Here is a 13,563-nt window from a genome sequence, read left to right on the forward strand (position 1 = left end):
TTCCCCATACTGCTGTTGTCCTCTCAAAGCCACATCTCCAGATGTTATGACAGTGCATTTCTGCATTTTCTTGTCTATTCAAAATGGGTGCTTTCATATACACCGTTGACAAGTCTATACTGCATTGTCTGGGATATTAACATTTAGGGTTAAGAATGTGAATACACATTAATTAAGCTGCTGGAATTAATGCAGGGAAGAGGGGAAAGTGCATACAACGTAGGAAGAAATATAGGGTGTGGCTTTTGTTGAGGAAATAGCCCTGTTGTAAAAGACTGCTGTTTGAGATTGTTTAAAGATTCCAGAATTAGAAGGAAAGGGGGAAAAGACAAACACCTGAATGGCCATGAAAAGCTGCAATGGTCCATGGAAAACACACACAGAGAAAGAAGAGAGGGGGAAGTCAACCACAGTTGAATGGATTCTTGTGAAGTTTTACATTGAACCTTAATAGCAAGAGGTCACTGTTATAAAACCAGACATCAGTCTTTTTTCTCTGTTACAAAGAAGCATCTGAAAAGCTGAGCATAGTGGCTTATGTGTGTTATCCTTACAACAGAGACAAAGACAGTAGGATTGTCCAGAGTCTAAGGCCAGCATGGACTAATGGATTTAATACCATTCCAGATACAACCAAACAAGAAGCAAGCAAATAAGAAACTCACAAAGAGGAAAGAAGGAAAGGAGGAAGGAAGGAAGGAAGGAAAGAAGGAAGGAAGGAAGGAAGGAAGGAAGGAAGGAAGGAAGGAAGGAAGGAAAAAGAACAAAGGAAGGAACAAAGGAAGGAAGAAGTTTTTAAAAATTAATTTACTTAATAATTCACTCTACATCCTGATCACCACTTCCCACCCCTACCTCCTCTCCTCCCAATCTCATCCTTATAAACCCCTCTTCTTTGGCCCTCCCTTCTCCCCAGAGAAGGAGAAAGTCCTCTTGGGGACCACCCCACCCTGGAACATCCTCTCCCACTGAGGCCAGACCAGGCAGTCCAGTTAGGGGAAAGGGATCTACTGGCAGGCAACAATCAGAGACAGCCTCTGCTCCAATTGTTAGGGGACCCACATGAAGAGCAAGCTGCTTCAAATCTGTAGGGGCCTAGGTCCAGCCCCAGTGTGTTCTTTAGTTAATAGTTCAGTCTCTGTGAGCCTCCATGGACCCAAGTTAGTTGCCTCTCTAGGTTTTTGTGGTGTCCTTTACCCTTGATCAGTTTGCTCAATTCTATACCCTACTCTTCCACAGGACTCCCCGAGAACCCTCTGATGTGTGACTGTGGGTCTCTGCATCTTTCCATCAGCTGGTGAATGAAGCCTCTCAGGAGGCAGTTATGCTAGGCTCCTGTTTGCAAGCATAGCAGCAGGGTATCAATAATGTCAGGGATTGACTCTCTCACATGAGATGTGTCTCAAATTGAGCCAGTCATTGGTTGGCCATTTCCTCAATCTCTGTTCTGTCTTTATCCCTGAGCATCTTGTAGACAGGACCAATTTGGGGTTGAACCTTTTCTGGGTGGATTGATATCTCCCTGTCCCAGGTTTCCAGATACTCTAGAGATGCCCCTTATCCATTTCTAGTGTCATTCCCAGCCCTCTCCCACACTCCTTCTACCCACACCTGATCCCCGTCCCTGTTTCCTTCCTCCATCCCCCTCCCACCCAGTTCCCTCCCTCCAACTATGTCCATTGATTATTTTGTCTCTCTTTCTGAATGAGACTCATGTATCTTCCCTTGGGCCCCGAAGGAAAGACATTTGCTTAGGTTATTGATCTGTTTTTTAAAAGGAGACTTCAGACATCTTTCTTTACTGTCAAAGTCATCTGGAAAAAAAAAAAGGATTACGCATCCTGGTCATCGTAATGGTTGTACTTTATGTTGTCTTTATCACGTCATCTAGCAGAAATGCATCTTCTCAGGGATAGAAGATCTGGGCACCATGAACACTTCTAATCCAAGACTGAGGCTGGAGGATTCAAAACTCTAAGAAAAAGACAAAAGTTTTGAGATTAACTTTTAAGTTTTTATTCAGCATTTTGGCTGAATAAGTATTTCCCCAGAGTGACTTGTGGTCTTGTTTAACCAGATAGGCAAATCTTTTTTTACATTTTTGACAGTTTATAAAACCAAATTCTAAATGAAATCTTCTTGACCTGATAAACACTTTGAGATTTCTGAAAGGTCATCTGGAAAATCTAAAAGACTTTTCTCACCTTATAAGAGGAGAGATGTTTACTGATCTAAGTTCTTTTGGTTGCAAAATTGCATGAGAAGCATTGTTAAAGAAGAAATTATTTCTTCAAGCCTGGGTTGTGTTTTCTGAGCCTATACTAATAATATGAGTATTTCAGATATTATAGAAAGCCCCCAGAAACATGATAGTATCCTCTTCTCTATTATATATCCTGATACAATATTGTATTCCCTGTTAATAGCTTCAAATCCTGAATATCTCAGTGTTGTGTGGCAGTTGTGTAGTTGTAGATTAGCTGTTCAACGTCCTGATAGTGAAACATTCCAACCCACAGAAACTCATTAAGATAGAATGCAAACAACTCAATATAGCTTTAGGAAGTCCCTGAAACTGAGCATATTCACTAAGCATCTTCCTCTCAAATAGTATATAAGCTGTAAATACTGCTGAGGGTCCCTCACATACAAGCCAAGCTGCAAGAACAGACTCTCAAAGTCCAGATGCCTGAACCAACCACGATGCCTAGAAGAAACAAGGAAGGACATGTTCCAACCTGTTGAGCTGCCAACATACTGTGCAGTGTGATCCAGGTTTCCAACTTATGTGAGTTGTCACTATGCTGGAGTAGGCTTTGGTGATACAGTCTTTGAGTCATTTCTGCTCCTGTTAGTAAGCCCACCCCTAGTTTCCTAAAAGCAACCCCGATAAAACTCATTGGTCTGCTAAGTTAAACTTTGGTGCTACCCATACTTTAGTCTGTCATGAGCTTCCTATCGGGGCTGAATAGATATGCACTGATTGTGTGTGTGTGTGTGTGTGTGTGTGTGTGTGTGTGTGTGTGTGTACATGCATGCGTGTAAGCATGTGTGTTCTGTCTCCCCAGGTAGTCTGTCTTACATCACCCAGAGGTAAGCAAATTTCTGGGTCAACTACACGATGGTACCAGCCAAGCAGATCCTTCACCAGTCACTAAATCTCTCCCATGTCTTCTGAAAAGCTCCTCTTTCAAGTACAAACCAAAATACTTTGTCTTCAGCAAGAAGGACCACCCAAGACAAGGGTGGAAGTGACTGTAATAGGCAGTCCTGAGTAAGAGCTTCTGGTGACATAACTAAGAGAACCCTGAGAAGTAAGTAACAGTTTCCAGATTTAATGGAGATAGTGATGGGTTCATAAAATCACCAGCCCGAGATCAAGCAGGACAAGAATTAATTACATGAGAATAAGTGAACTGATGAGGAATGGCACTAGTGTCTTTTATGACTAGCGTGGAATGCGGCTGGGGTTCAGTGTTCCGTTTCTACATTTAAGGAGCACATTTTCTCATTTCTTAGGTTATGGGAAATCACAATTCTGTAGATGAATCCTTTATACCGAAGGATAAAGAAACATTTATCTTCATTCCTTATCTGACTGATCCCTTGAGAATTTGGACACTCTAAATAAGTAGCCTTTACTTCATGACAACATAGTTATTTGCATAAATTCAATAAGGATCTGCTCTCTAGTAGTGATACCCAGACCTCATTTTATCAGTCAGCCTATAGACTCCCTTTAAATATATATATATATACACATACACAAATATATATATACACATACATACATACACACACACACACATATATGCGACACGCTACCTCGCCGATAAGGAGCACGTCACACTCAAGATTCTTCTGACAGTGTCTTTTATTGTTACAGCTCTTTTAGTTAGAAGGATGCAAGATGGAGAACAAAGGAAGGACCCCAAGCCCCAGAATGTACTGACTTATATACTATCAAAGAGACATGATCTGTCCTCATTGGCTTACAGACTGGGGTCTCATTTACATATCCACTGATAGTACTATCAGCGGGAAAATTCGCGCCTACGAGTGCGCACAGCTGCAGACACCAAGGCCAAGAAGAACCAGGAACAGAAAGCCAGCGCCATCTTATAATGGCGAGCGTATAGCTACTTCAGCAAATGCAGAATGGCTCCCAACATATATATATATATATATATATATATATATATATATATATATATATATATATTTACTTTTTTAGTTCTGTTTCTTCAGTGAAGTTGAGTTAATCCATTCTCCAAGCCTTGTAAATTTCATTTTACTTTCTAAGTTTTAAGTAACTTGCCCCCCCCAAAAGAATGTTTCAATTCAGAAGAAACAACCACATAATACATCTTTCTACATTTAGGACCTGCCCTGCAATGCCTCCTCCAAGCACCACTCAGAGCCTGTACCACAGTGGGTATTTTCTAGCCTCTGTTTCTAGATTTGACTCCGATTGTGACCATGCCATTACTATCCTCATATAAAAGCCATTGGGATCATTTTAATTCTGAGCTGTTGCTTCAGGATCTTAGACTTAGGCCATTTACTTCCTAGCAAATCTGTGACCCATAGGCATTTGAATGATATCAAGAAGATCAAAATTTACCCAAGTTTATGGGGAAGAAATGAAATCTGGTAGTAAATCTTGTTCCTGATTTCTTGGCCCAAAAGGCTTTTAGAAGCTCAATCTAAGATCTCTTATTAAACACCATCAAAGTAAACTCAAAAAAAAATAGTTATTTGTCCAATTACCCATTTTGCTGCATTTGTATAAATGATCAGGTTATGACATGAAAGTGATAGTGTTACTTTTTTATTGAAATGGGAGTAATTGAAAGAGAAATTGTTTGTAACAGGAAACTGTAGCCAATGTTACCAGTATTCCCAGATTATCTCCCTTACTAACATTCCCAGGTTATCCCCCTTTCTAATATTCTCAGGTAATCCCCCTTATTAACATTCCCAGGTTATCTCCCTTACTAATGTTCCCAGGTTATCTCCCTTAATACTCCCAGGTTATCCCCTTACTAATATTCTCAGGTAATCCCCCTTATCAACATTCCCAGGTTATCTCCCTTACTAATACTTCCAGGTTATCCCCTTACTAATATTCCCAGGTCATCTCCTTATCAACATTCCCAGGTTATCCCTCACTCTTCTGAGTTATCATCACTTCGAACTGCAGCTACCTTTCTTTAAAAAATGGCAAGCTTATGCTGGCACCTTGCTATGACTGACAGGATATCACAATGTGGCCACTCATAGCCTGTACCACAGTGGATATTTTCTAGCCTCTATTCCTAGAGCTGACTCTGATTGTGACCATGCCATTGCCATCCTTATCCTGTACCTAGGTACACAAAGGACCTAGATCTACACCTGACCTCAGTTGGCTGCTTCCTGGGGCTCAAAACTGAAAAGATGATGCTGGCTTAGAATCTGCTCTAACCACTGATATTTCCTTTTCTTTTTTGTCTTTAGAAATGTCCCTTGCTAAATGACTGTCACTTAAAGTCATTATCACATAAAGCCCAAGTTTGCCAAAAACCTTATCCAAGTGTGTATCTCCTCCTGAAATAAGAAACAACTGTTTAACTGGACTGTCCCATCTCTAGGGTGGAAGGCAGGATCAGACACTCAGCAACTTGTCTGAGAAACCTGTAGATCAGCCTCAGATGGAATCACCAAGGAAACAACAAAATTTTCAATCTAATAATGGAAAAATCTTAGAAGAATTCAATTATCCTAAATCTTCTCCCTCAGTGAGATTTCTGGCTTTGAGGAATATGGATAAAGACTCTTTGCACCTTTGTAAGTTAATGTTATTGTAAATGTTATCTTTGTCTTCCCTAATGATCTAACTCTTTCCTAAGGAAACCTATAGGTTCTTCACACAGAAGATGTTTTGTGGCTCTTTTTCCCCTTTTTTTCTTTAATATTTTATGTGTATAAGTATATGAGAACAAGAGAGAAGAGAGGGAAAGATGGATTTGAAGATGCTATAACGCCAGCTTTAAAGATAAGACAAATGCTGTGGTTTGACTTCGGAACATCTCCTAGGGGTTCACATTTTGAAGCCCTGGTTTCCAATGAGGCAAAGTTAAGTGATGGAGGATCATTAGGTCATGAAGACTCTGACCCACTGGATTCATAATATTAATGACATTTTACTATTCATAGGTGACAAAACTTTCATTGGAAAAAGTAGGTCACTGGGATGATACCCTGGAATGGGATCTCTTTCCTCTATATTCTTAATCTCTCAGACCTCTCAGACTCTCTCTGACTCTCTCAAACTCTGTCTGTCTCTGTCTGTCTCCGTCTCTCTGTCTCTGTTTTTGTCTCTGTCTCTATCTCTCTGTGTGTGTCTTTCTTTTCTCCTTCCCTCCTGCCTTCTTCATCTATCCCTCCTTTCCTCCCTCCCTGGCTCCCTGTCCATGATGAAGTGGATTCTTGGTTTTATTAAATGATCCTCTACACGCCTTTAATCCCAGAACTCCGGAGGCAGAGGAAAGCAGATCTCCAAGATCTCAAGGCCAGCCTTGCCTACAGAGTGAGTTCCAGGACATTAAGGACTACAAGAGAAACCCTGTCTTGAAAATAACAAGAAACAAACAAACAAAAATATTCTTTCACCACAATGTCCTGCCTCCCCCATGAAGCGAGGTGATTGTGGACGGAGCCGTCTGAAATTAGAGGCCAAACTGAATTTTCTGGTCCTTAAGTGGTTCTTCTATTTGTCAAAGTGATGGAAAACAAGCAGAGTACAAAGTACAGGTGCCCATTAGAAAGTCATGAAGGCAAAGTTAATTAGTACTCTCCCCCCTGCTGCCAGTAGGAATTCAGAATTGACTGTGGTTTGATTATAAATTTTCTTCCCTCTAGAATTACAAATCATAAATGTCCTCAGCTTTAAGTCACTCAATTCATGGAAACTTGTCGTAGAATGGGTGAAAAATCAGACGACTAACTGCCTTAGCATGAAGATCACTAGTTTTGACTGGGTTCCTACCCAAGACATACCCAGTGACAGGCTCTTTTCTTACCTATGTTCAACCAAGACACTGGGTTAGCAGGGACCTGGAAATTCCCTGAACACTACATCAGAAGCACTACATCCATCAGGAGCACTACACCAGGAGCACTACACCAGGAGCACTACATTGGGAGGACGAGTGAAAATCAAATCCATTCCTCTGTATTTTGGACCAGGAAGCAGCGCATCTCCTTTGTTTGTTATCCATTGCCAGAGTCACATGATCCTGGCTACCTGAAAAGGATCAAGAGTGTCCTATTGTTAACCAAGAGGGGTAGAACTGGATATGCATGAGCATTGGGAATGCTGGTCCTTGCCTCCCACTTGTCAGAAGCACCCACCTGACCTGATCCAGACATTTCCCACTTGTAGCAGTGCCAGTCTGTATTGGGATGGTCTGTTCTTTATATTGTTGAATGCAGAGAATGTTTTCACGTTTACATGCCATATAAAGATTTTTGACTCACTGGGTCCAGCTAATGCACAGCTATTAATAATCAAAGAACTCGAGAAATATATTTTAATAAAACTTTGTGAAGTGTCAGTTACAAGTACACACCATGCTATCCCCTAACCTCTATCCATGTGCTAGTAAGGCCATGTTTTGTTTTGTTTTATTTTGTTTTGTTTTGTTTTGTTTTGTTTTGTTTGTTTTTTGTATCTTATCTGCCCCATATTCAAGTCCAATAGGCCAATAAGAACCATTTTTTTTCCTCTTTATAGAAGAAAACGTTGCGCTATTAAACATAAACTCTTCTAGAGTTCTCTAGAAAGTACTTAACTATTTCATGAAATTTTTATATAATTTGGTGTGTGTGTGTGTGTGTGTGTGTGTGTGCATGCCTGTGCAGGCATGCACCATAAAATGTCCTCATTTAGCTGTGATTCTATTTTTTGCATGGTTAAATATGAGAGATAAGAAAATTGTTTTTAAATTGTTTATTTGTAAGTACAGTAATAACTAGATCACACCAGCTGTAGTAGGTACACTGCTAAGATAAATGCCAGTGAACCCTGCCCATTGTACATCAGGCTCTATGTGTCTCCCTAGCCTTCAGCATGTTCTGGACTTCATAACTTGCTTCTAATCAACAGAATGAGTAAGAGTAAGGGGATTCCTATTAGTTATAGAAGATTTGACTTCTGACTTACAGTCTCCCTTGAGAGATTTGATGCACCAAGTTGCTTTATTGAAGAGGCCATATTGGAGGTCAGTCTGGGGTGAGAATCAAGTAACTGGGATACTCCGACCAAGAGTGTGTCATGAGATGGAGTCTACCAAAAACTTATGTCATGTACTTGGAAGTAGACCACTCCTCACCAAAACCTTGATGACAGCCAAGGAAGACATGTGACTGGAAACTGAAAGGTCCCAACAGGAGATCAGGAGATCCAGTTAGCTTTCTCCAGAACCCTTAAGCCACCAGAGCAATAAGGTACTAGAACTTTAGTTCTCAGCCTTTCTAATGCTGTTCTTCCTGTTGTGGTGACCTCCTGCAACCACGAAATTATTTCCGATGGCACTTCGTAACTGTAATTTTGCTACTGGTATGAATTGTAATGTAAATATCTTTGGAGATAAGAGGTTTGAGAGTGGGCTTGTGACCTCCAGGTTGAAAAGCCACTGTCCTAGATGACTGCTGTTTCCAGCCTCTGAATTTAATAGATAGCTAATACATTAGGGGTTTGGCTTGCTCTGTGGGTTTGTTTGTGCGTTTGTTTCCTCATCTTGCAAATCACTCCAGTATGTTTGCTTTTTCCCTTGGTTAAGAAAAAAAGGAAAAACGTAAAAATGGGAATAAGATGATCTGAGCAATAATTAGATGGACATTAAATTAAAAAAAAACATGTAATAATACAATTGTGGCCTATGGGGTGGGGATACAACTTGTAAGAAATGTATCTTTTTTAAAATGAGTTAGTCTGAAATCTTGACATGCCCCAAAATACATGAACAAACCTCTTTATTTACATACTTACAAAATAATTCACACCCTAGTTTACAGGGACAAATTTTTAGATTAATTGAATGATAACTAAAGAAAGCTTAAAATTGCCTTATGTTATTTAAAAACAAAACAAAAACAAACAAATAAACAAACAAACAAACAAAAACTATATAAGCCTCTGTTCTTTTCCTCCTGGTTTTAGGGTGAAATGTTCTGCACAAAAGTTTAGAGGTAGGTGCCTCAGTCCCTCTCTGCTGTAGCTTTCTGACAGCCCTCGAACAGCTGGCATTTTCAAGTCACAAGGACAAAGGAGCAGCCACATCACCAAGAGAGATACAAAGAGAGACAGGGAGAGAGAGACAGAGAGAGAGACAGAGACAGACAGAGACACAGAGACAGACAGAGACACAGAAGGACACAGACAGAAACACAGAGACAGAGACACAGAGACAGACAGAGACACAGAAGGACACAGACAGAAACACAGAGACAGAGACAGAGACACAGAGACAGACACAGAGAGACAGAGACAGACAAGGATAGTGAAAGAAAAAGAAAGAAAGAAACTAAGCAAGCCGGCTCAGTGATATTCCCCAGCTGAGGGAATGAGGAAAACAAGAAGTACCAGATAGCCTGCAAATCTTCCTCCTGGAAACACATAGAAATCTTCTTACAAGTTCCCCTTCCCCTCCAAAGACAGAGGCAGCCAGGACTTGATGATGAACTTTTAGTAGCTTTTATTAAGTTCAGGAATCTTCTCTTACTATTTGGCAGCTTCTCCCTGATTGGTCCTATCTTTTTATACCTTTTCTTTAAATACTTATATTGAACCAATCAAGGTCCAGTGGGGCCCATATGGCATCCTATAAATTTGGGCTTAAGGGAGGTTTGGGTTTTTGTTTGTTTGTTTGTTTGTTTGTTTTTTACTTTTCTAATGCTATGACAAAACACCATGACCAAAGCAACTTCAAGAAGAAAACGTTTATTTGGGGCTTAGGGTTCCTGAGGTAGCTGACTAAAAACAGGCGGATCAGGAGCTGACAGCTTACATGTTGATCAACAAAGAGGAAGCAGGAGATGACTCAAAACCTTACAGCTCTGCCTCCACTGACACACCTTCTCCAGGTAGGCTACAACCCTAACCTCCCAAGCAGCTGTCAACGGGGGACAAGTATTTCAACCCTACAAAAAGTATGGAGGATGTCTCATTCCAAACAACACAGTGGGAAAACCTCTGAAGGAGCTGACAGAGGAAGAAAAGAAATTTTCAGAGCCCATTCACAGGCTCAATAAAAATAATAATTGGTAAAACTAAATTTAAAAATTAAGTTCTGTGCAAACTGACTACAAATAGCCAATACCTGAGAAAACATAAAACATGTTTTAATTAAAACTTGATGCTATACAATGAATGGATCTAGCTTTCAGTCATTAATATTTCTCTACTAGAGTCTTTTTATTTAAAAAAAAAAAAACATATTTTATTCTTCTGTGTGTACACACACACACACCTGTCAGAGGAAGCCAGAAGAAAGTATCAGATGCTCTGTCCAAGTTACCGTAGGTTCTGAGCCTCCTGATGTATTTGCTGAGAAGTAAACTCAGATCCTCTGCAACCACAGTAAACACTCCTAACTGCTGTCAGATCTCTTGTACTGAGATCAGAGATTTCCTATGCAATACAGTCTGATTGTTCGGAATGATGGACAATTCAGAGGAGAACCGTGCTCAGTGAATGTATGTGTGTATATATATTGACTTTTGCTTCTTTTAACAATTTTTTAATTTTTTTTAATCTCTATGGCTGTTTAGTCCTGCACTTTGATGGTCAGTGTCCCAGGAGGTCAGCAGAGGGTGTTGAATCCCTGGAACTGGCTTTTCAGACGCCCTGCTGAGAATTGAACCCAGGTGCTCTGTAGGAGCGCAAGTGCTCTTAAGCTGGAGCTGTCTCTCCAGCCCCAACTCTTACTTCTTAGTCACTTTCAGGTAAGAGGAAAAAAGAAGGTGATACAGTGCTTCTTAAAGGAAAGGGTACAGGGAGATTTACTATTGCACATTTCCATTCACGCACACCAGAGGCATGCTACAGCAGTAAAGGGCATCTTTTCCTTGGGGTAGTTGTACTGATAGATAGTCAGTAGTAATTTGCACCAAGTAATTTCCCTGCCACATTATTCCCAGGAATTGTCTTATAACCTGCAACGAGATAAAGAATTCTTCTCTTATTGACCTCTTCTTTTAGGACCAGGCAAAGAACCTATTAAATTCCTGCCTCAAATTATGCCTAGAGACAATCTTAAAATCCAAGGTTATAAGTCATATAATCGCGGCCACTGGTTAAATCATTCGGTAATAAAAATACATTCCCTCCCTGTTTTGAAGGATAACCCTGGGAACTAAGATATGGTAAAGGACAAAGCCATGCAAACATATATAAATCACATGTACGTCTGTGCAGTAAGTCAGGCGACTTCTGCTTCCATACCCCTCTTCAGGATTATCCTTTCAAACAGATCTCAAGTTTTCGATTAAACACACCCAACACACACACACACACACACACACACACACACATGTCTTTAACTATACAAATTATGTAAAGCACTATTCAACTCCATACTCTCAATTCTCTAATAACGAACAAGTCAGGTTAAAGCTCTGGGCAATTTTCTTGAATGCATAGACAGTTAACTGGCCTGCTAGGCATCTCATCAGCCCACTCTGCTTGGAAGGCAAGAAATCTGATAGTTCACCTGCCAAGCATTTATTTTGATGATATATTTGAGGGCAGTCCGGTAACAAGTGGCCTTTCTATATTCAAATTTTCTTAAAAGTTGATCTATTTAATTGTCTTTGTCTGTGCAACTTGCTGTAATAAAGTCCTAAACAGTGGATGATTGATGAACAATGGAACCTGTCCCAGTGCCGATGTGTCACAGGTTCACTATTCTGTTTCACTAGTCTGGAAACTAGATAATCCAAGATTTGAGCTAGCTACTAGGTACTAGTACTAAGTACTAGTGATATTGGTATTTAAGGGAAGACTTTTCTTTCTTCCTTTGCTTTTTATTTGTTTGTTTTTATTTGTTTTATTTGTTTCTATATTCTATATCTATATTTTATTTGTTTCTATATTCATATTAAGGGTAGATAAGTGTGCATGCACACATACATGAGTGTGAAGGTCAGAGGTCAACTTCGGGACCTGTCCCTCTGGAACCATCATCCTTGTTTTTTTATGAGTGGGTGATCTGTGATTTGAGAACTCAGCAACTGGTCTAGACTGGCTGACCAGCAAGCCCCAAGGATCTGGCTGTCTCCACCTCTCCAACACCAGGATTATAAGCTCATACTGCAGCAGTTACGTGAGTGCAGGGTATCAAACTCAGATACTCACACTTGCACAGCAAGTACTGACTGAGCCAACCATCTCCTCAGCTCCCTGCCTACTGCCTCTTTTACTGTATCCTCTGGCTGTGTATTCACAGAGTACAGGGTATGACAGGGGTCCTTCGGTGGCCTCTGTCACCATGTCACTAATCACGTTGATGGAGGCTTTCTTTGTTTTCTCATCTCCTAACAAAGGCCCTACTTTTTCACACATCCCCCGGGGGTGAGGAGCTCAACACATGAATTTACATCACTTGAATTCTGAATTCTACTTTACAGAGAGACATTTATTTACATTGTGTACAGAGAGACACAATGATTTGTAGGAAAATCACTAACCATCCATCCCAATCTGGGCTTCAGCTGTCAGCATATGAAGAAGCCACAGGCTCATTCCCTAGTCTTAATAACCCCTGTCCCAGTGCCGTGTGTCACAGTTTGGTAAGTGTGACCCTAGGCCAGCTGTTCTCAACTGTCTGCCTTATTTCAACAATCAAAGTTTCATTTTCTCCAAGTTAAAACAAAATCCTAAACGGATTTTGTGCCTTGAACATGAAACTGAGAATTCCTGACTTTTGAATTACTTGGAACATCTAAGCTAATTTTAGAACCATGGTTGGATGTCTCTGTCAAGATTTAATTCTTATTTGAAAACTCAGATAAGGTCAGCTTCTGCTTCTCTTGGGACTTCACTCAGTTAACACAAAATGTCTTTACCTTTTATTTACTCTCTGTGAATTGCTTTGCCTCACTTTAAAAACATCGTGCCTAAGTTTTACAAAATAGATTTAGAGGAGAAAAAAATGGAAAGTGAATTTTTTTGAATGTACAAAAAGACCAAGATAATTTGCTACTGTATACCAGAATCAATGAGAATTTGTTTCCAGATGGCTTCACCAGCTTGGATGTCCTTCACTCACTTCCAAATTGCTGAGAGAACATATTCTTTTAAAATGATGCATTAAAAGCAGACAAAGTCACTCATGCCTAAGATCTTGGTATTCCCTAGGCTGAGATAGGAGGATCATGGGTTTAAGGCCAACCTGGGCTATACAGCAAAACCTGAGCTACCCTGCCTCAAAACAACAAGAGTACCATAAAAGAATAAAATAAGAAAATTAGAACGTCCTATTAGACTGCTTTCTCCAACTCTCCTTTACTCCCCCCAGT

The 13,563-nt window shown here is 40.2% G+C and overlaps 1 long non-coding RNA gene across 1 annotated transcript in view; it reads right to left on the reverse strand.

Annotated features, from left to right (window-relative positions):
- Positions 1-1,686: 1,686 nt before the first annotated feature.
- Positions 1,687-13,563, reverse strand: part of LOC143444077 (uncharacterized) — a 36,941-nt gene continuing 25,064 nt past the window's right edge. Inside the window, exon 4 of the long non-coding RNA XR_013113619.1 lies at positions 1,687-1,974. This is a non-coding gene — a long non-coding RNA (uncharacterized LOC143444077). The remainder of the gene's footprint in view (positions 1,975-13,563) is intronic.

The sequence above is a fragment of the Arvicanthis niloticus genome, chromosome 12 (assembly GCF_011762505.2).
Source record: "Arvicanthis niloticus isolate mArvNil1 chromosome 12, mArvNil1.pat.X, whole genome shotgun sequence".
In the NCBI taxonomy this organism is placed as follows: Eukaryota; Metazoa; Chordata; class Mammalia; order Rodentia; family Muridae; genus Arvicanthis; species Arvicanthis niloticus.